Genomic DNA, 22,293 nt, shown 5'->3' with positions numbered 1-22,293 from the left:
TAAGTGCTAAATGCCATGTTCCTCTGTGAATTGACCTGCAAAGAAATCTCCAGAAAGAGGAACAGTATGCAGCAGGGTTTAGAAAAAGGGGTCTAGGAAAGAGGGAGTGATAGCCTATACTCTATATGGTAGAAGAAATGTTTGCAAAAGGATTTATAAAAAACAAAAAGCAAAAGAGAATAAAAAGAGAATAGCTTATCAAACTATATGGCTAACTGTCAACCAGGCTAATAATAATAATAATAATAATAATTATTATTATTGTTGTTATTATTATTATTACTACAACAGCAGCAAACAATATAACAACAACAGCAGAGTTGGAAGGGACCTTGGAGGTCTTCTACTCCAACCGCCTACTTAGGCAGGAAACCCTACACTACTTCACACAAATGGTTATCCAACATCTGCTTAAAAACTTCCAGTGTTGGAACATTCTCAACTTCGGGTGGCAAGCTGTCAGGAAATTTCTTAGTTCTAAGTTACTTCTCTTCTTGTTTAGTTTCCACTCACTGCTTCTTGTTCTACCCTCAGGTGCTTTGGAGAATATCTTGACTCCTTTTTCTTTGTGGCAACTCCTGAGATATTGGAACACTGCTATCATGTCACCTCTGGTCCTTCTTTTCATTAAACTAGACATACCCATTTCCTGCAATTGTTCTTCATATGTTTTAGCCTCCAGGACCAATCATTTTTGTTGCTCTTCTCTGCATTTTTTCTAGAGTTTCAATCAATGCACAAAGTACAAAACATACATATCTACAAGACCAACATAGAAAAAAAAAGGGGGGGGGATATTTTCTCCTAAATTTAATGGCTGTGGCCAGTAAGGGCCCAGAGTTGGCCATCTCCAGGTCCCATCTGACAAACAATGTCGGCTGGCGGGACCTCGGGGAAGAGCCTTCTCTGTGGTGGTTCTGACCCTTTGGAACCAACTGCCTCTAGAGATCCGCATTATCTCCATCCTTCTGTTCTCCCGGAAAGCTGTTAAAACCTGGCTTTTCCGGCAGGCCTGGAATTAGGCTTGAATGTAAGTATGTATGTTTTTTATATTATTGTTATTATTGATTTTTATTTTTAGATTTTAACTTTTTTTATTTTTGTTGCATTTATTCCAATTGTTAGCCACTCACAGTCCTTTTGGAGTGAGCGGCATATAAAGACAATAAATAATGATGATGATAATAATAATAATATCATTGTTAAACAGAAACATAGAAGATTGACGGCAGAAAAAGACCCCATCTAGTCTGCCCTTATACTATGGATATATGTTTATCCCAGGCATGTTTAAATTCAGGTACTGTGTGATATCATAGAGTTAGATATGTGCTGAGCCCTACATTTATTTTATTTTTTAAATGATTTTTATTGAATTAAAACAACCCAATGTACAAAATACAAAACATACATATCTCTGGGACTGCCTTCTGCCGCACGAATCCCAGCGACCGCTTAGGTCCCACTGAGTTGGCCTTCTCTGGGTCCCGACGACTAAACAAACTTCTTTGTGGCGGCCCTGACCCTCTGGAATCCACTTCCCCCAGAGATTAGGATTGCCCCCATCCTCCTTGCCTTTCGTAAACTTCTTAAAACCCACCTCTGTGGTCAGGCATCGGGAAATTGATTCCCCTGGGCCATTTCCGTTTTATGTGTGGTTTGTGTTAGATATGCTGCCCAGTTACCTACCCAGTTACAGAGTAAAAGTCAAAAGTTCAGATTTGTTTATTGTATGTTGATTGGTTAGCCTCTTTTAGGCGCTAAAATTGTATCAATGTAAAAGCTGCCTGTTGCTGGGGCTAGTTTGTATAAATACTGAGAACTGTCACTGTATTGCGCTCTCAATACACAATTGCTAATTGACTGAGTTAATCTACCTTGTTCCTGTCAGAACAATAAACTTGCTTTTGATTCAACTTTTATTGAGAGTTATTACAGTTTGTATGAGAAGTATGATTGTTTTTATATTAAGGGGTTTTAAACTGTTTTTAATTATTGGATTTGTACTGTCTTTATTGTTGTGAGCCGCCCCGAGTCTTCGGAGAGGGGCGGCATACAAATCTAATAAATAATAATAATATCTACAAGACCAACATACAAAAACGCACACACCCCCAACAGCGGAAGGTGTGTGTAATATTTCCCCCTAAATTTATTGTTTAAAGGACATATTTTTATTTTATTTGTCAAAACATGTACATGATAACAGGTATAAATATAAACAAAAGCAAAATAGGTATAGGTAAATTTGGACAATACTACAGTAGGACAGGGATGGTAGGCACAGTGGTGCATTTATGAATGCCCCTTACAGACCTCTTAGGAAAGGGGCGAGGTCGGCTATAGTCTAAGGTTAAACTTTTTGGGGTTTGGGGAAGAAACCACAGAGTAAAGTAATACATTCTCGGCATTGATCACTCTGGTGTTAAAGGTGTATTTTCTGCAGTCGAGTTTCGAGGCGTTTCCATTGAAGGTGTTATTGAGTTTCAAGGTGTTATTGAGTTTCAATCTATTGTGTGCTTGTGTGTTGTTGCACTTGAAGCTGACATATTCATTGACAGGTAAAATATTTTGGCAGATGATTTTATGAACTACATTTACATCAGATCGAAGGCGACGTACCTCTAATTTTTCTGAGCCCAAAATTTCAAGTCTGGTTTGAAGAATGACACAGTCATCTTTATTAAGGGTGACTCTCAGTGGAAATAAAAACCTCTCTACATCCCAAGACCGGTTTCCTATGGCACCCAAGGATTTATTATATGGTAGCACCATTAGGCCACACACTCTAAGGGAGCCAACTTCACTCCTGTGGTCTGCATCCAAGAGCAACCAGTATACCTCAGGGAGGAAGTTTTATATCCACTAAATGCCATGTTCCTCTGTATATTGACCTGCAAGGAAGTCTCCAGAGAGAGGAACAGTATGCAGCAGGGTTTAGAAAATGGGGTCTAGGAAAGAAGGAGTGATAGCCTATATACGGTAGAAGAAATGTTTCCAAAAGGATTTGTAAAAAACAAAAAGCAAAAGGGAATACCCATCAAACTAAATGGCTAACTGACAACCAGGCTAAAAATAACCACAGCAACAATAACAATAAAAACAACAACAGGAGAGTTGGAATGTCCTTGGAGATCTTTTAGACCAGGGGTCCCCAACCGCCGGTCCGCGGACCAGTACAGGGCCGCAAGGCATGTTGCACCGGTCTGCGGAGTCAGCAGCTGCTGTGGACCCGGCGAGTGCCAAGCTGTTTCCTGTCTCTTTCCCCTCGCGTTCACTCAGGACCGCCGTTTCCCTCGGGCTGAGAAAACCTTTACTTGCTTGCTTGCTTTCTTCCTTTCCTGTCTTTCTTCTCTTGTCGAAAGTGGTCTATTTCCTCCTTGCGAAGCCCTCGCAAAGCCCTTGCTCTGCCTGCAGCTCAAACGGAAAGGCTGTGGCATTGTGCAGCTCTTTTTTTGCTACCGTGTTTCCCCGAAAGTAAGACAGTGTCTTACTTTCTTTTTACCCCCAAAAGCCCCACTACGTCTTACTTTCGGGGTATGTCTTACATTGGAAAAAAATTGAAAGGGTCGCGTTCCCGAAGGCATCTCCCCAGAGTCCAGAAGGGCAGCCGTGGGACAGGAGCCTCGTGAGCCCTTTTCCAAGTTCAACCTCAGGGCTCCAAGCAGCGTGCACGCGTGGAGCCACAGACGCGTGTCGGGGAAGCGTGTGTCTGGAGGGGAGGAGCCACTCTGCGCAGTTGGGCAGCCCCACCTGCCTGCCGGAAAGGAGGCGGGCGAAGGAGGGCGCAGCTCTGGCCGCTCGCCTTGGAGCCGGTCGGCCTCGCTGGCCGCTTGCAGCCGAGCCTCGGCAGGACTCGGTTGCTGGGATGAGCGCCTTCGCTGCAAGCCGCCGCCCGCTCGGCTCGCTTCGGACCAGCACCGTCCTTTGCTTTGCCAAGCCGGGGAAGAGGCGGTGGCACCGCGGCGAGGCGAAGGCGAGGGGCGCGCGGGGAGCTTGGAAGCGACGTCATCAGGCTCCCCCCCGTCAATACCCCCGTGTTTCCCCGAAAGTAAGACATATGTCTTACTTTCGGGGTATGGCTTATATTAGCCGACCCCCCTGAAACCCCCGATACGTCTTACAATCGGGGGTGTCTTACTATCGGGGAAACAGGGTAGGCTCCCCCACCCTATTCACGGGGTCCTGGGTAGGAGCGAAGCCAGTGGTGTGCGTGTGACCATGAAACCCCAACCACCAGCTCCGGTAATTTTCTTTTGGAAGGATTCCTTGCTGCAAGAAAATTACCGGATATGGTGGTGGGCACTCCAAGCAGGCAGCGATCACAAAGGAAGGTGACTGTGTCCATGGAGGCACCTCCCCCTCCTCTGGGATTCCTTGCTGGAATCCCAGCCGGAGCGGGCGGTGGCAGGGGGGTGTCCTCTGAATCTGCTGAAAGGCAAACGGTGGTCCTGAGTGAACGTGAGGGGAAAGAGACAGGAAACCGCTCCTTCCTACACTTCCTCCCTCTGTCACCTCGGTTCCCCCGCAAAATTAAAAAGGGGGGGAGGGAAGAGAGACAATGAAATGATAAGCTATACCCTCAAGCTTAATCCCGCCCAAAACCACACCCCTTTCCGCCCCCACTGGGCCATAGAAAAATTGTCTTGCTGAAACTGGTCCCTGGTGGAAAAAAGGTTGGGGACCACTGTTTTAGACCAACCTAAGCAGGTTAGGCAGGAAACCCTACACTATTTCAGACAAATGATTATCCAACATCTGCTTAAAAACTTCCAGTGTTGGAACGTTCACAACTTCTGGAAGCAATCTTTTCCACTGATTAATTGTTCTAACTGTCAGGAAATTTCTTAGTTCAAAGTTACTTCTATCCTTGTTTAGTTTCCACCCATAGCTCTGGAATTGAACTTTGAATAAACTAAACCAGGCCAAAATTCCAAGAATCAATTATTCACCTACATTTTCAATGGGAGTTCATCAATGAAAATCAAGACTTCTCTAAACTTTTGAAATGTTGCCTCATGTGAATTTCCTTGTGTGCAAAAAGGGATGATTTATGCTTGAAGTAATATCCACAGATTGGACATTTCAAAGATTTCTCAATTGTGTGAGTCTGTTGGTGTCTCACCAGGCTGGAATTATAACTAAAACTTTCCCACAAAAAGGACATTCAAATGGATTCTCTCATGTGTGAGTCTTCTGGTGTTTCATCAGGTGGGAATTTGACTAAAACTTTTCCCATAGTCAGGACATTCAGACGGTTTCACTCCTTGTGAGTCCTCTGATGTTTCACCAGGCTGGAATTTTGACTAAAACTTTTCCCATTCGAAGGGTTTCTCTCCTGTGTGAGTCCTTTAGTGTTGCACAAGATGGGAACTGCAACTAAAACTTTCCCCACAATCAGGACATTCAAATGGTTTCTCTCCTGTGTGATTCCTCTGGTGTTGCACCAGGATAGAATTATCACTAAAACTTTTCCCAAAGTCAGGACATTCAAAGTGTTTCTCACCTGTGTGAGTCCTCCGGTGTTGAACCAATTGGGAACTGCAACTAAATCTTTTTCCACAGTCAGAACATTCAAAGGGTTTCTCTCCAGTATGGGTCCTCTGGTGTTCTACCAGGTGGGAACTCTGACTAAAACGTTTCCCACAGTCAGGACATTCAAACGGTTTCTGTCCTTTGTGAGTCCTCTGGTGTCTCATCAGTTGGGAACTCTGACTAAATCTTTTCCCACAATCAGAACATTCAAAGGGTTTCTCTCCTGTGTGAGTCCTCTGGTGTTGCACCAGACTGGAAGTGCAACTAAATCTTTTTCCACAGTCAGAACATTCAAAGGGTTACTCTCCTGTATGAGTCCTCTGGTGTTTCACTAGTCCAGACCTCTGACCAAATCTTTTCCCACAGTCAGGACATTCAAACAGTTTCTCTCCTTTGTGAGTCCTCTGGTGTTGCACCAGATTGGAAGTCTGACTAAAACTTTTCCCACAGTCAAGACATTCAAAGGGTTTCTCTCCTATGTGAGTCCTCTGGTGTCGCACCAGTTTGGAATTCTGACTAAAACCTTTCCCACAGTCAAGACATTCAAAGGGTTTCTCTCCTGGTGTGCGTGCCATCCCTCACTAATATTATGTCCCTCCATTGCTAAAATTCTATTGTTGCCCAATTTAATCCATTCTTTAATCCACAGTAATATTGTCACCTGATAATATAATTCTAAGTTCGGAAGACCAAATTCTCCTTTCAGTTTCGAATCCTGCAGTGCTTTTATACTTATTCTTGTTTTTTGTTATGCCAAATAAATTTAAACATTATTCTGTTTACGTTTGAATTTTTTTTTTATCCAATTAGACTGCTGCCGTTTGAAAGAGGTACAACCATTTCAGAAGTATATTAGATTTTATAGTGCTAATCCTTCCCATTAAAGATAGATTTTATATGGACCATTTTTCTAAGTCTTCTTTGGTTCTATATAAAAGTTTAATAAAATTTAATTCTTTTAAAGACGAATATCTAGATGAGAGCCAAATTCCTAAATACTTTTTTTTTTTCTATTTGAAATACAGTTCTCTCCATTAATGTTATGGTTTGGTCTTGGTTGCAGTTTTTAGTTAGTATCTTGGTTTTATTCCTATTTATTTTAAGACCAACTAACCTTCCATATGATTCCAATTCTTTTAATAAATGTATCATTGAATTAACTGGATCTTCTAAAAAGAAGACTAATTCGTCTGCGAATGCCTGTATTTTATAAACTTGTTTTTTGACCTTGGTTCCTTGTATTTGAGGATTCATCCTAATTTGATTTAATAAAATTTCAATTGACAATATAAAAAGGAAAGGGGAGAGCAGGCACCCTTGTCTCACTCCCTTCCTAATATCAAATGTATCCGTGAAATCTCCATTAACTAAGATCCTTGCCTTTTGTTTAGAGTATATATTGTTTATCCTATTTTCAAAATTGGATTTATTTATTTTATTTATTACTTAGATTTGTATGCCGCCCCTCTCCGAAGACTCATACCTTTTATTCCATACCTTTTATTCCATACCTTTTATTAATTTTTTTAAAACTCCCAATTTAAATTATCAAAGGCTTTTTCAGCATCTAAAAACAATATTTTATTTATTTATTTATTTGTTAGATTTGTATGCCACCCCTCTCCATAGACTCGGGGCGGCTCACAACAACAATAAACAATATATGACAAATCTAATATTAAAGTAACTAAAAAACCCTTATTAAAAAGCAAGACATCCACACAAACATGCTATGCATAAATTGTATAGGCCTGGGGGAGGGGAATATCTCAATTCCCACATGCTCGATGACAGAGGTGGGTTTTAAGGAGCTTACGAAAGGCAAGGAGGGTGGGGGCAATTCTGATCTCTGGGGGGAGCTGGTTCCAAAGGGTCGGGGCCGCCACAGAGAAGGCTCTTCCCCTGGGTCCCGCCAAACAGCATTGCTTAGTCGATAGAACCCGGAAAAGGCCAACACTGTGGGACTTGATTGGCCGCTGGAATTCGTGCGGCAGAAGGCAGTCCCAGAGGTATTCTGGTCTGATGCCATGTAGGGCTTTATAGGTCATTACAAACACTTTGAATTGTGACCAGAAACTGATCGGCAACCAGTGCAGGCTGCGGAGTGTTGGCGAAACGTGGGCAAATCTTGGAAGCCTCACGATAGATCTCGCAGCCGCATTCTGCACGATCTGAAGTTTCAGAACACTTTTCAAAGGAAGCCCCATGTAGAAACCATTGCAGTAGTCGAACCTCGAGGTGACGAACGCATGAGTGACTGTGAGCAGTAACTCCCAGTCCAAATAGGGCCACAACTGGTGCACCAGGCAAACCTGGGTAAACACCCCCTTCACCACAGCTGAAAGATGTTTCTCTAATGGGAGCTGTGGATCAAGGAGGACGCCCAAGTTGCGAACCTTCTCTGAGGGGGTCAATGATTCCCTCCCCAGGGTAATGGATGGACAGATGGAATTGTCCTTGGGAGGCAAAACCCACAGCCACTCCATCTTATCAGGGTTGACTTTGAGTCTGTTGACATCCATCCAGACCCCAACAGCCTCCAGGCACATCACATCCACTCCCTCGTTGACTGGACATGGGGTGGAGATGTACAACTGGGTATCATCCGCATACTGATGTTACCTCACCCAATGCCGTTGGATGATCTCACCCAGCGGTTTCATGTAGATATTAAATAGCAGGGGGGAGAGGACTGACCCCTGAGGCACTCCACAAGGGAGAGGCCTAGAGGTCGACCTCTGACGCCCCACTAGCACTGATTGCGATCGATCAGAGAGGTAGGAGGAGAACCACTGGAGAACAGTGCCTCCCACTCCCAACCCCTCCAGCCGATGCAGAAGGATACCATGGTCGATGGTATCAAAGCCGCTGAGAGGTTGAGAAGCACCAGGACAGAGGATAAACCTGTCCCGGGCCCACCAGAGATCATCCATCAACGCAACCAAAGCAGTTTCTGTGCTGTAACCAAGCCTGAATCCTGACTGCTGAGGGCCTAGATAATCGGCTTCTTCCAAGGACCGTTGGAGCTGGAGCGCAATCACCTTCTCAACAACCTTCCCCATGAAGGGAAGATTGGAGATTGGATGATAGTTGTTAAGAATGGCTGTGTCCAGGGAAGGCTTCTTGATGAGGGGGCGCAAAAGTGCCTCCTTGTAGGGAGCCGGAAAGGACCCCCTCCCCAAAGAAGCATTAACGATCTCTTGAACCCAGTTCCGTGTCACCTCCCTGCTGGCCAAGACCAGTAAGGAGGGACACGGATCCAGTAAACAGGTGGCAGAACTCACAGCTCCAATGGCCTTGTCCACTTCATCAGGTGTCACCAGATCAAACTCTTCCCAGAAAGATAGACAAGTACGGGCCCCAGTCACCTCGACTGACTTGTTGTCAGTCGAAGGAGGGAAGGAGGGAGAGAGAAAGAGAGCCAAAGAGAGAGGAAAGGAGAAAGAGATAGCAAGAGAGACAGAATGAGAGAGTTAGAGAAAGAGAAAGAAAGAGACAGCAAGAGGGGGGAAGGAGGGAGAGAGAAAGAGCAAAAGAGAGAGGAAGGGAGAAAGAAAGAGATAGCAAGAGACAGAATGAGAGAGAGAAAGGAAAGAAAGAAAGACAGCAAGAGGGGGGAAGGAGGGAGTGAGAAAGAGCAAAAGAGAGAGGAAGGGAGAAAGAAAGGGATGGAGAGAGAAAGAGGGAGGGAGAGAAAGAGAGAGAGAAATAGAGCGAAAGGGAGAGAGATTTTTTGTCCAAACTTTTTTGCGCCCCCCCCTCCTCAATGTTCCCCAGGATTTTGAAAATGTGAATAATGTGCCGCGACTCAAAAAAGGTTGGGAAACACTGATCTACCTGGTCTGTTTGCGTTTTGAAATTGATCTTGTTTTGCAGCTCTTAATTTCCTTACTACCTTTTCCTGATCCAATAATTCTAATTTATGTTTAATTAGCTCAATTTGTTGTCTTGTATCATCCTGAGATTCTTTTTCTAAATTTTTCAGTTTACATATTAATTCATTTTTACATTGTCTTTTTTCTTTATTTTTTTCTGAAGGTATAGGCTATTGTTAACCCTCTCTGGTATGCCTTAGCTGTGTCCCATAGATTCTGCAGAGAAGTTTCTTGATAATTATTTTCTTTAAGAAATAACTCCATTTCTTTTAAAATCCAATCTATATATTCTTGATCTTTCAATAATTGCAAATTCAGCATCCATCTTTTATTTTTTTCTACTTTCACCTTTCCAAAAGACTTTTACATTTTGCCCATTTGTTAATATCTATTTTAATGGAATTTATTAAATTTTCTACTTTACAATTAGCCCAAACCAAGTCTATTCTAGACCAACTCTGGAGTAAAATGTATATTCTCTCTTATCTTTATTTCTCATTCTCCAACAATCTCCCATGCTTAATTCTTCACATATTTGGTGGAATGCTTTCCTTTCCTTTTTTTTGTATAAATTTCTATTTACACTTTTGTAGTCTTTAACAGCATCAATTATACCATTAAAATCCCCAATTACACAAATATGCTCAACTTCCAGTTCTACCAATTTCTGATGTAATTTTTTTTTAAAAGCTTTTTGATTTTTGTTTGGCGCATACATAACTACTAGTGTAATTTGTATATTAAAAATTGGGACTGAGATTATTCAAATTCTTCCTTTTTTATCAGCATAAATTTTTGGGGCATCTAGTCCTTTTTTCACATATATCGCAAACTCTATTTTTGTTGTGTGATAAGGCTGTAAATACTCTTTCTAGCTTATTATTTTCTAGTTGTTTTTCATTTTGTTGTGGAATGTGTACAACTTGTAAACAAATAATATTCAAGATTTGTTCTTGTAGTTTGTTAAATATTCATTTTTGTTTGGTATGTGAACTCAAACTATTTACATTGATTGAAAGTAGCTTCACCGTACTTTCCATTCCCACTTAGTTGTCTTCTGTTTATTCTGTTTTCTTTCTGCGCACTAGTGAGAACTCCTTCTTGTTCCTGTTCTTTATCTTTGGAAGTTCCTTCATTTCCGCTTTCTAAGTCTATTAAGGGTTGTTCTTGGCTTTTACTTTCTAATTCAGATCTTTCTTCTACCATAAATTCCTCGAAAAATTCGTGTGACATTAATTCACTATCTATCTATCAATTTCCCACCTACATTTTCAATGGGAGTTAATAAATGAAATTCAAAACTTCCCTAAACACTTGAAATGTTGCCTCATGTGAATTTCCTTGTGTACAATAAGGGATGATTTATGCTTGAAGTAATGACCGTAGAATTAACATTTCAAAGATTTCTCAATGGTGTGAGTCTGCTGGTGTCTCACCAGGCTGGAATTATAACTAAAACCTTTCCCACAAAAAGGACATTCAAATGGTTTCTCTCCTGTGTGAATCCTCTGGTGTTCCACCAGGCTCCAACACTGACTAAAACTTTTCCCACACTCAGGACATTCAAACGGTTTCTCTCCTGTGTGAATCCTTTGGTGTTTCACCAGACTGGAATTATGACTAAAATCTTTCCCACAGTCAGGACATTCAAAGGGTTTCTCTCCTGTGTGAGTCCTCTCGTGTCGCACCAGTCCGGAACTCTGACTAAAACTTTTCCCACAGTAAGGACATTCAAAGGGTTTCTCTCCCGTGTGAGTCCTCTGGTGTTGCACCAAGTGGGAACTCTGACTAAAACCTTTCCCACAGTCAGGGCATTCAAAAGGTTTCTCTCCTGTGTGAGTCCTCTGGTGTTTCACCAGGTTGGAATTATCACTAAAACCTTTCCCACAGTCAGGGCATTCAAAGGGTTTCTCTCCTGTGTGAGTCCTCTGGTGTTGCACCAGGTTGGAATTCTTACTAAAACTTTGTTCACAGTCAGGACATTCAAAGGGTTTCTCTCCTGTCTGAATCCTCTGGTGTCTCACCAGTCCAGAACTCTGAAAAAAACTTTTCCCACAATCAGGACATTCAAAGGGTTTCTCTACTGTGTGAATCCTCTGGTGTCTCACCAGGCTGGAATTATCACTAAAACTTTTCCCACAGTCAGGACATTCAAAGAGTTTCTCTCCTGTGTGAGTCCTCTGGTGTCTCACCAGGCTGGAATTATCACTAAAACGTTTCCCACAGTCAGGACATTCAAAGGGTTTCTCTCCTGTGTGCGTCCTCTGGTGTGTCACCAGGTGGGAACTCTGATTAAAACTTTTCCCACAGTCAGGACATTCAAAGGGTTTCTCTCCTGAATGAGTCCTCTGGTGTTGCACCAGGTTGGAACTGCGACTAAAAGTTTTCCCACAGTCAGGACATTCAAAGGGTTTCTCTCCTGTGTGAATCCTCTGGTGTTGCACCAGTTTGGAGTTCTCACTAAACGTTTTCCCACAGTCAGGACATTCAAATGGTTTCTCTCCTGTGTGCGTCCTCTGGTGTGTCACCAGGTGGGAACTCTGATTAAAACTTTTCCCACAGTCAGGACATTCAAAGGGTTTCTCTCCTGAATGAGTCCTCTGGTGTTGCACCAGGTTGGAACTGCGACTAAAAGTTTTCCCACATTCAGGGCATTCAAACAGTTTCTCTCCTGTGTGACTCCTCTGGTGTTTCATGACTGAAATTGTGACTGTGTTATTTTACACAGTCATCACATTCAAATGTTTTCTCTTTTTTGTAAGCCTTGGGTGCTTCACTAGACTGGAATTCTCTCTTTGAAATTTTCCTCACAGAAAGGATATTCAAATTGTGTTATTGCTGTGTCTGCATCCTTTAGTGTCTCATGACCTGAGAATTTCTAATGAAATGTTCACACAATCTGCACAGTCATATGTTTCCACGCTCATGTGTGTCTTCTGGCGTACCACCATGTTGCCATGTTCATTAAAGACTTAATATATTGGGGGTTCTTTTGTGGCTTCCCTTTTGTGTAGTTTGTTCCAAGAATCACAAAGGAACTGTTCTGACCAATTTTTGCTACACTGAGATAGTGTGCATGGCTCTTCTCCTGTCTAGCTCCTCAATGTATAAACAGCTGTGATTTGCAATATCTTGTTTTCCAAAGCTGAGTTAATCAAAAATATGGACAATGCCTTGTTTAGTGGTGCTTTCATTCAAGCCATTTTCTTCCTCAGAGGGAGAGGCCTGCATTCCTGTCTGCTCTACGTGGCTTTATTATTGACCTTTTCATTTCAACTAACTTCCAGATATTTCCCTTTTTTGCTGATGGAGGAAAAACGATGTAACGTATCCTTGAGTTCTGCATAACCTGCTTATTTGAGCTGCAAATCTTTCTTGATTTTCTCTCTCTTGCCTAACAGCTTCTGGAAGAGGAGAATTGTATGGTTTTCCAAAAGAAATGGAAAATATTTTGATTTTTTTTGCTTGATTTTCTTCCCTTTTCAATGTTGCGTGTGATTTACAATTGTCCCAAGTGCTCTTATTGCCTTCCTCTTTGTCTGTAAAGAAAAGAAGAACTTTGTTTATAAAATAATTAGAAATCATTTGAAAAAATTAAAAAAGTATATATTACAATGAAAAAATAAAAAATGACCCAACGCTAATCACTTACATTATTTATGTTTCATAGAAGACTATCGAGATCCATGTTCAAATATCCATTCAAATCCAGTTGTTTAATTAGGTCAATCAAGCATTCTTAGCAATGCAAAGGACTATCATCAAATACATCTTGAACTGCTGCAAATATATAATGGTAGATACCGTGCTTCCCCGAAGATAAGACAGGGCCCGTCTCATGGTGGGACGCAATTGGGGGGTGGCAGGGCAGGTGAGGTGGAGCAGGGTGCGGAAGGTTGGGGTTGGGCGTGAGAGGGGAGTCTTACCTGTACTGGAGTTTAGCAGCTCTGTTTGTCTCTCGGATGGTCTCTTTACAGAAAAAAACCTTGTACGGTATAGAAACTCTTCTCAATGTGAGAAGTTGTTAATGGCTTACCCTCGCGACCAGAGTTTCTGTATTTTCAAGCTTTTCCCCCCTAAAGAGACCAGTCGAAAAACACACATAGCCCGTCTCGTGGTGGGACAATCTGGACCGGGACTCACTACTCACAGTAACTTATGCCCTCATCACCTTGAGGTTCGACTACATGGGGCTACCTCTGAAGAGTGTTTGGAAACTTCAGATCGTGCAGAATGCAGCTGCGAGAGCAATCATGGACTTCCCCAGGTATGCCCATGTTACACCAACACTCCACAGTCTGCATTGGTTGCCGATCAGTTTCCAGTCACAATTCAAAGTGTTGTTTATGACCTATAAAGCCCTTCATGGCATCGGACCAGAATATCTCCAGGACCGTGTTCTGCCGCACGAATCCCAGCGACCGGTTAGGTCCCACAGAGTTGGCCTTCTCCGGGTCCCGTCGATGAAACAATGTCGTCTGGCGGGACCCAGAAGAGCCTTCTCTGTGGTGGCCCCGGCCCTCTGGAATCACCTCCCCCCGGAGAGCAGAACGGCCCCCACTCTCCTTGCCTTTCGCAACTTACTTAAGACCCACCTTTGTCGCCAGGCATGGGGATTACTGAGATACCCCTAAACATATAGAGTTTTATAAATGGTATGATTGTATTGAATGGTTCTTAATGATGAGTTTCTTAAATGTTTTGTTTCTTTTAAATATTGGATTTGTATATTGTTGTGATTGTTGTGAGCCGCTCCGAGTCTCCAGAAAGGGATGGCATACAAATCTAATAAATTATTATTATTATTATTATTATTATTATTATTATTATTATTATTATATTAAAAAACAAACTTGAAAAGTATTCCAATATTGGAGGAGTTTCATAAAGAAGAGGGTGTCAGCTAAGTTTCCAAAGCAACAGTGAGTAAGACAAGAAGCAGTGGATGGAACTTACCAAGGAGAGAAGCAACTTACAACTTCATGTCTGCATAAACTTCCTAACAGTGAGAACACATAACCAATGGAACACCTTACTTTCAGGAGTTGTAGATGCACCACTAGAAAAACACAGGAGGTTTTTAAGAGGATGTTGGACAACCATTTTTCAAAAGTGGTGTAGGGTTTCCTTCATAGGCAGGGGTTTGGACTAGAAGACCTCCAAGGTCGCTTCCAACTCTGTTATTGTGTGTGAGTCTTTTGGTGTTTCACCAGACTGGAATACCAGCTAAAATGTTTCAAAGGGTTTCTTTACTGTGAGTCCTCTGGTGTTTTACCAGGCTGAAATGCTCCCTGAAATTTTTTCCACAATCAAAACTTTCAAAAAGATTTTTCTCGTTCAAATCCCCCTCTCCCGTATGTGAGTCCTCTGTGGTCTCATGAGGTGGGAGCTTCCAATGAAACTTTCACACAATCTGGACATTGTTACATCATGTGATTCCGCTGATGTTTCACCATGTTGCCATGCTCACTAAAGGATTTACCACATTGGGAGCATTTTTAAGACTTTTCTCCTGTGTGGACCTTTTTGTGCATAAGCAGCTGTGGTTTGCTGTTTCTGCATTTCCCCTCAAAGGTGCATCCATGGAGCTTTCCCAGCACTTATATTCTTTGAGGTCAAAGATATGTATGATTCCTCGTTTATTTTTTAAAATATTTATTTTTTCACCAAACCTACACAAAACATACATACATATACCATATTATCGAGAAATCCATAGTTATATATTTCTATCCAAAATATCATGAACATATATCCTTGGTTTTCTCTTTTTATACTTTTATCTCCAGTATGCTTTGCTTCAATATTTTGTACTACCTGCCTCCTTCTATCTCCCTCTCTTCCCTAGCTACCTTCTTTCTCCCTCTCTCCTACTTCCCTCCTCTTTCTCTCCCTTTTTACTTTTTCTGTCTCCCTCTCACCCTTCCCTGAGTACATCTAACCATAATCCATTTTATGGATACCAGACTAGAAGAGCCGGGGTGGCGCAGCAGGTAGAGTGCTGTACTGCAGGCCACTGAAGCTGACTGTAGATCTGAAGGTCAGCGGTTCAAATCTCATCACTGGCTCAAGGTTGACTCAGCCTTCCATCCTTCCGAGGTGGGTAAAATGAGGACCCGGATTGTGGGGGAAATATGCTGGCTCTGTTAAAAAGTGCTATAAGCCACCCTGAGTCTGAAAGAGAGGGGCGGCATAAAAATTGAATAATTAAAGAAATTCAGCGTTGGAGTTATTTCTTAAACTTATACCTTTCCCTTTATCTTTATTTACATTTTAAATATATTCTTCCAGATATACAGTGTTCCCTCGATTTCCGCGGGGGATGCGTTCCGAGACCACCCGCGAAAGTCGAATTTCCGCGAAGTAGAGATGCGGAAGTAAATACACCATTTTTGGCTATGGACAGTATCACAAGCCTTCCCATAACACTTTAAACCCCTAAATTACCATTTCCCATTCCCTTAACAACCATTTACTCACCATTATTGCTGGTACTCACCTTTGAATAAGACACTTAATGATCCTGATATTTATAAACGTAATTATTTATTAACAATAATAATTTTTTTATTATTTATTTGCAAAAATTATTAGTTTGGCGATAACATATGACATCATTGGGTGGGAAAAACCGTGGTATAGGAAAAAAACCGTGAAGTATTTTTTAATTAATATTTTTTGAAAAACCGTGGTATAGGCTATTCGCGAAGTTTGAACCCACAAAAATCGAGGGAACACTGTATCTACTATTGCTCTAATGCTGCCTCCATCCTCCTATTTTTGTCGCCTGGGCCTACCACCTCTAATTTTCAATTTCCTTCCTAATTAATCGCAATGACTTAACTTCCAGAAATAGTCATTATTTCTTGTGCCTTTGATTTTAGGCCATATTTTTCCCTCCCCTCAATTGGTATATTTACTCATCATTTTTGTTTAGTTCTATCATTTCTAGATGCCCATAGTTTTTAATTTCTTCTCCCCATTCATATCTCCCTTCCAATGTTCTAACATTTTAAAATTTTGTTTTAACTCATTCTCCAGAGAGGCGGCGATAGCAGTCAGTGGGTTGACCTCATCCGTCAACAAATTAGGACTGAGCCCATACTTTTATAGTATAAAATTTTATAGCTAAAATGCACAAAAATTACAGGCCAACAGTGCCCGGCCATGCTCCGCCTCCCGGGAGCCCAGCCGATTTTTGGAGCCGTTTTGTTTTCAGCTGGGCTCCCGGGAGGCGGAGCGTGGCCGGGCACCGTGTCTTCGCCTCCGTGTGGCTCTGCAGCGAAGAGGAAACAGTCGCGCACCACCTCCCGGGAGCCCGGCCAACTTTTGGAGCCGTTTTGTTTTCGGCCGGGCGGAGGCAGCGCGCGGAGGCGAAGACACGGTACCCGGCCACGCTCCGCCTCCCGGGAGCCCAGCTGAAAACAAAACGGCTCCAAAAATCGGCTGGGCTCCCGGGAGGCGGAGCGTGGCCGGGCACCGTGTCTTTGCCTCCGCGCGCCGCCTCCGCCCGGCCGAAAACAAAACAGCTCCAAAAGTCGGCCGGGCTCCCGGGAGGCGGTGCGCGACTGTTTCCTCTTCGCTGCAGAGCTGTCGGGAAGAGGCGAAGACAACGGCGCCCTCCACTCTCTCTCCCTCTCTCTCTCTCTCTTTTTCTCTCTGTTGCCGGCGTGGTGAACGAGAGAGAAAGAGAGAGAGAAAGAAAAGAGGGGAGAAAGAATGAGAAAGAAAGCAAGAAAGTAAGCAAGAGAGAAAGACAGGGAAAGAAAGCAAGAGAAAGAGAAAGAGAGGGGGGAAGAAGGGGGAGGGAAAGACATAGAGGGAGGGAAGGAGGGAGAGAGAAAGAACAAAAAAGAGGGAGGAAGGAAGAGAGAAAGGAAGAGGGATGGAGAGAGAGGGAATGAAAGATGAAGGAAGGGAGAGAGAAAGGGGGAGGGAGAGATAGAAAGGAGGGAGAAGGGGTAGTTAGGGAGAGGGAAAAGGAAGGGCTTGGAGAAAGGCAGGGGGAAAGAAAGATAGAAAGGAAAGAGGGAGGGAGAGATAGAAAGGAAAAAGGGAGGGAGGAAAGAGGGAGGGAGAGATAGAAAGGAAAGAGGGAGGGAGAGATAGAAAGGAAAGAGGGAGGGAAAGATAGAAAGAAAAGAGGGAGGGAGAGATAGAAAGGAAAGTGGGAGGGAGGAAAGAGGGAGGAAGACATAGAAAGGATAGAATTATGGATGCAAGAACTTGCTCATGTGTGGTAGCTACTTTTTGGCTCAAAATATTTTTGTTCTATTTTCCTCCTCTAACATCTAGGTGCGTCTTATCAGCAGGTGCGTCTTATAGAGCGAAAAATGCGGTAATTTTTTTTGTGGTCTTTATTTTAATTAATTCTTCCAAGGTAAGTATCTCTTTTTAACTGCCTCTTCTGATACCATTTTGTAAAATTCAGACTTTCCTTGTGGACTTTGGACTTGACTATCTATAGATTTGAACACTGGGCCCTATCCAACAAAATGAAATTAAAGAGAGAAAAAGTAGGTTGTACACTTAGCGAAGAAAAACCAAATGGCAAGGTACAGAATAGATACAATCTGGTTCAATAGCAGTAACTGTGAGATGGATCTTGGAGTCCTATCGTAGTGAACAATCCCCTAAAAAGAGCAAACAGTGTGATTGCAGGGGCCACAAAAGCAAAAACTGCCTTAAGAGAGGGCTAGATTTAAGATCATGTGAAGTATTAGTATTAATTTATAATGCTTTAGAAAGATCACCTTTAGGATTACTGCAACGTTTTTTGAATACCACAATGTTAAAAAAAAGTGTAGTAGAGTCTCTATAAAGAGAGCAGAGAAGAGAAGTGGGGATGATTAGGGGGCTGGAGGCTAAAAGATATAAAGAAGAGTTGCAGGAATTGGGTATGTCTAGTCCAGTGAAAGGAAGGACTAGGTATGACATGGCAGCCATCTTCCAACACTTGAGGGGTCAAGAAGAAGGGGGTCAACTTATTTTGCAATGCACCAGAAGGCAAGACAAGAAGCAGCGGATGGAAACTAACCCAGGAGAAAAGCAGCCTACAACTAAGGAGAATTTTCCCGACACTGAGAACAATTAACCGATTGCCTGAAATGGTATTGGGTCTCCTGCTTGTGTAGGGCGTCGGAATAGAAGACCCGCAAGGTTCCTTCCAACTCTCCCACCACCCCCAGTGATGGAGCACCCACAACCTCTGGAGGGAAGCCATTCCCAGAGAATCAACCTTAACTTGAGAATTTTTCAATCTTCCACCAGCAGAAAATTGCAGCCACGTGTTTCACAGAGTGCAGCACCAGTGGGATTAAATTTGGCAGGGGAGGAACCTGCAGCACCAGCATCTGACACGCTTCAGCCCGGTTGCTTCTCTGCTTCCAGGCCGTGGAGGGAACCAAACAGCCCGACTTGCTCCCGGACTCTCCCCCCCCCCCCTTCCCTCAACTCACCTTCCAGCTGATGCTTCGATCCGCTCTGCACCCCACCATCCTCCAATGAGTCTTCCGGAAGAGGAAGTTCCTCCGCGTTTCTTCTCTCTTCCGATCTCTTCTAGTAATTCGGTACTCGATGGTTTTAACTCCTGGGTTAGGCACGTTTCTGGCACCGATATGGCCTATCTAATTGCCATCTGATAGCAGAAGAAAAACACTCTTGTCCCCTCTCTACCCAAGGCGTTTGCAAGGGGGCGGGATATTTTCCCCTAAATTTATTATTTAAAGGACATATTTTTATTTTATTTATTTGTCAAAACGTATACATGATAACAGGTATAAATATAAACAAAACCAAAATAGGTATAGATAAATTTGGACAATACTACAGTAGGACAGGGATGGTAGGTGCATTTATGGACGCCCCTTACAGACCTCTTAGGAAAGGGGTGAGGTCGACTGTAATTTAAGGTTAAAATTTTTGGGGTTTGGGGAAGGAACCAAAGAGTCAGGCAGTGCATTCTAGGCATTGATCACTCTGTTGCTGAAGTCGAATTTTCTGAAGTTAAGTTTCAAGGTGTTATTGAGTGTTAATCTATTGTGTGCTTGTGTGTTGTTGTGCTTGAAGCTGAGACATTCATTGACAGGCAAAACATTATGGCAGATGATTTTCTGAACTACATTTACATCAGATTGAAGGCCACTTACCTCTAATTTTTCTGAGCCCAAAATTTGAAGAATGACACAATCATCTTTATTAAGGGTGACTCTCAGTGGAAATCAAAACCTCTCTACATCCCAAGACCGGTTTCCCATGGCTCCCAAGGATTTATTATATGGTAGCACCATTAGGCCAGAAACTGTAAGGCAGCCAACTTCACTCTTGTGGTCTGCATCCAAGAGCAACCAGTATACCGTACCTCAGGGAGGAAATTTTATATCCACTAAATACCATGTTCCTCTGTAAATTGACCTACAAGGAAGTCTCCAGAGAGAGGAACAGTATGCAGCAGGGTTTAGAAAATGGGATCTAGGAAAAAGGGAGTGATAGCCTATATATGGTGGAAGAAATGTTTCCAAAAGGATTTGTAAAAAAGCAAAAGAGTACCCATCAAACTAAATGACTAACTGACAACCAGACTTAAAATAACAACAACAATAACAATAAAAACAACAAGAGAGTTGGAATGGATCCTGGAGGTCTTTTAGACCAACCCCCTGCTTTGGCAGGAAACCCTACTACACTACTTCAAACAAATGGTTATCCAACATCTGCTTAAAAACTTCCAGTGTTGGAACATTCACAACTTCTGGAAACAATCTGTTCCCCTGATTAATTGTTCTGTCAGGAAATTTCTTAGTTCTAAGTTATTTCTATCCTTGTTTAGTTTCCACCCATTGCTTCTTGTTCTACCCTCCGGTGCTTTGGCGAATAGGTTGACTCTCTCTTCCTTGTGGAAACTCCTGAGATATTTGAACACTGCTATCACGTCACCCCTGGTCCTTCTGTTCATTAAACTAGACATACCCAGTTCCTGCAATCGTATTTTATATGTTTTAGCCTCCAGTCCCAATCACTTAGGTTGTTCTTCTCTGCAGTTTTTCTAGTCTTTAATCAATGCATAAAGTACAAAACATACATATCTACAAGACCAACAGAAAAAAGGGGGGGGATATTTTCTCCTAAATTTATTTTTTAAATGACATATTTTTATTTTATTTATTTGTAAAATGTGTACATGATAATAGGTATAAATATCAACAAAAGCAAAATACGTAGAGGTAAATTTGGGCAATATTACAGTAGGACAGGGATGATAGACACATTGGTGCAATTACACCTTACACACCTCTTAGGAAAGGAGTGAGGTTGTAGTCTAAGGTAAAAGTTTTGCGCTTTCAGAGGTATTCTGGCCCGATGCCATGTAGGGCTTTATAGGTTATAATCAACACTTTGAATTGTGACCAGAAACTGATCGGCAGCCAGTGCAGGCCATGTGGAGTGTTGACGAGACATGGGTGTCAATGTTCTCTCAAATTTTATTTCTGTGTGGAAGGAAAAGTATAGTGTCTGAGCGGCAGTCACTTTGGGACTGAACGGCATAGAAAGAAAGATAGATAGATAGATAGATAGATAGATAGATAGATAAACAGATAGATAAACAGATAGATAGACAGACAGACAGACAAACAGGAAAAAAATTCTCTCTCTTTCTCTCTCCACCCTCCTGCTCTTTTTCTCACTTTCTCCCTCTTTCTTTCTATCTCGCTCTGTCTGTTGCTCTCTCTTTCTCTCTCCCGTTCTCTTTTGCTATCTTTCTCTCTCCCTATCTTTCTTTCTACCTCGCTCTGTCTGTTGCTCTCTCTCTCTCTCTCTCGTTCTCTCTCTTCCTTTCTTCTCTGGAGGTCGCGGAAGGTTTTTCTTATTTTGAGGCATACCTGAAGCGCTCGGGGAAAGCGCCCCGAGCGAAGGGGCTGCAATTCGAGAGGGGCGGGGCGGGCGCTCCCGGAGCACTCAGAGAAAATCCTCTTATAGCCTGGGAGTGCTTCGAGAACACTTGCCCCTCCTCTCTTGCAGCCCCTTCACTAGCGGCCAGATGAGGAGAAGCTGCAGCCGCCACCGCTGCGGGAGGAGCTGCGTCCCAAGGCAGGAGATGGAGGAGAAAGCCGGAGAGAGGGGCAGATCAGGCGAGCAGCGGTGGGAGGCCAGGGGCAAGAGGGGCTGGAGGCGCCTGGGGTGGGGGGCAGGGGCGGGCGGCACCTCCCGTTGCACGGCCTTAGAAAAGGCTGCCTGGGAAGTTATTTTGGGGTGCGCGGCCACGCACCTTAGAAATAACATTGATAGGCGTATCAACTATGGCCCATGGTTGCTCTCGCAGCCGCATTCTGCATGATCTGAAGTTTCTGAACACTTTTCAAAGGTAGCCCCATGTAGAGAGTGTTGCAGTAGTCGAACCTTGAGGTGATGAGGACATGAATGACTGTAAGCAGAGACTCCCTGTCCAAATACGGTCGCAACTGGTGCACCAGGCGAACCTGGGCAAATGCTCAACATTACAAAATCAACATTACAAAGATAAACATTACAGAACATAAGCTTTAGCGGATGACATAGTCTATAGACAATCCATTAACTTCTGGATTGGAATTACTAAGGGAAATGGAAAATTTTGGAAGAGTAGCAGGACTCAAAATTAACAAAGATAAAATGAAGATGTTAACTAAAAATCTGTCTAAAAAACACATAAAGAAATTGGAAGAAAGCATAGGAATCAGGTTGGTTAAAAAAGTTAAATATTTGGGAATCTGGCTAACAGCTAAATGTACTTCAATAAAAGAAGATAATTACCAAAAATTATTAAAGGATATCCAGAAAGATCTATTAAAGTGGTCTAAATTATAGATATCCCTGTTACGTAGAATTTCAGTAATTAAGATGAACG

At 42.7% G+C, this 22,293-nt stretch overlaps 2 pseudogenes; both read right to left on the bottom strand.

The window, feature by feature from the left end:
• Window positions 1-18,991, bottom strand: part of LOC139155770 (zinc finger protein 850-like) — a 28,730-nt pseudogene extending 9,739 nt beyond the window's left edge.
• LOC139155764 (zinc finger protein 180-like) lies at window positions 4,274-6,298 on the bottom strand (annotated as a pseudogene).
• Window positions 18,992-22,293: the final 3,302 nt, after the last annotated feature.

The sequence above is a fragment of the Erythrolamprus reginae genome, unplaced genomic scaffold, assembly GCF_031021105.1.
Source record: "Erythrolamprus reginae isolate rEryReg1 unplaced genomic scaffold, rEryReg1.hap1 H_53, whole genome shotgun sequence".
NCBI classification, from domain to species: domain Eukaryota; kingdom Metazoa; phylum Chordata; class Lepidosauria; order Squamata; family Dipsadidae; genus Erythrolamprus; species Erythrolamprus reginae.
This window is presented reverse-complemented; position numbering and strand designations above follow the sequence as displayed.